The sequence below is a fragment of the Kogia breviceps genome, chromosome 3 (assembly GCF_026419965.1).
Source record: "Kogia breviceps isolate mKogBre1 chromosome 3, mKogBre1 haplotype 1, whole genome shotgun sequence".
Classification (NCBI taxonomy): domain Eukaryota; kingdom Metazoa; phylum Chordata; class Mammalia; order Artiodactyla; family Physeteridae; genus Kogia; species Kogia breviceps.
In genome coordinates, this window is record NC_081312.1 from 25,485,338 (window position 1) to 25,486,819 (window position 1,482).

Sequence of the window (1,482 nt, forward strand, 5' to 3'; positions counted from 1 at the left end):
AAATTCAAGAAGTTATATTGTCATTATTAAATGGTTACATACTTCTTCTGTAGCATTCTTTTCCTACAATATGTAGCTACAGTATGTAGTTACATTCTTTCCCTGTAGCAGTATGTAGCTGACAAATGATACACCTTGATTGTCCCACACTTTGAATAGAAAAATAAAATATGTGGTAAACAATCTTAATTGAATTATGACTCATTTTAGGCTTATTTCAGCTAAACACGACTGTTCTGGTACTATCTTATTTAAAGCTGTTCCCCTTTAAACTATTTTAAACCATAAAACCATTTTTAAAAATAGCTGGCATTACAACTACTGAAGACTGTGTGCTCTGGAGCCTGCGTGCCCTGGGCCCACATGCCGCAACTACTGAAGCCTGCGCACCCTAGAGCCCATGTGCCATAACTACTGAGCCCGTGTGCTGCAACTACTGAAGCCTGCATGCCTAGAGCCCATGCTCTGCAAGAAGAGAAGCCACCGCAATGAGAAGCCCACGCACCACAAGGAAGAGTAGCCTCCACTTGCTGCAACTAGAGAAAGCCCGTGTGCAGCAACGAAGACCCAACACAGCACACCCCCCCCAAAAAATGCCAGCATTTATATTAAATGGCTAAAAATAATTCTGCAAAATATAGATTTTATTCCTACAGTTCAAATTTATTTCCTTTACGTTTTGCAATTACTTTATGTCAGTTATAATAGAGTAGAAAACAAAGCAGTAACCATAAAGTTGAGAAAGCATGGTGCTGACTATGCTCTGTCACTAAACAGAACTATTGTTTGCCAAATGCTAAAGTGCTTTGGAACAAAACCATTCACTCTACATGTAAACCACCATGGTCTTAGGTTAATCATTTACATTTTTCTTTTTTGCTTGCTTGTGAGCCAAGCAGACTCAATGGTATGGTGTTAAATAACGTAAGATAAAATTTTGCTAGTCCACTTGGGAAAAAACTAGGTTCATCATCAAACATTAACACATGACACGAATGCTAATTTGAGGCACTGTTTTTTCTCTCAGTAGGAAAAGAAATGGATTCCTTTGACTATTCATTCAGATGTAAGGAACTGGATAGGGTACATTATTGCCCTTCTGGATTATGGTAGCCCTACAGTGGTTCTTAGGATTAAGAAGTGTGGCTGGGAAGAGAAAGAGAAGTTATTCTATAAAACTAGAGTGGAATTGGAGTCATTCAAGCATCAAGAAGTATTTTTAATTTCTTTTGAACAGTCCAGTCACAGGTAGACTCTGGTCTGAATTTCATTTTATAAAAGTCTGGAGTTACCACATAAAACGCCTTGTAAACAAACCCCGGACCCTAGTCCATGGTCAATGATATACTTCTATAAGCCATGTTGTTTTAACAGGTAAATACAAATCTAAAAAAATATTTTTAAAATTTTGTTCTCTGATGCCAAAAAGGAATGAGAACTTCTCCCATCCTTTTTCATAACACATTTCCTTTTATTTTTTTT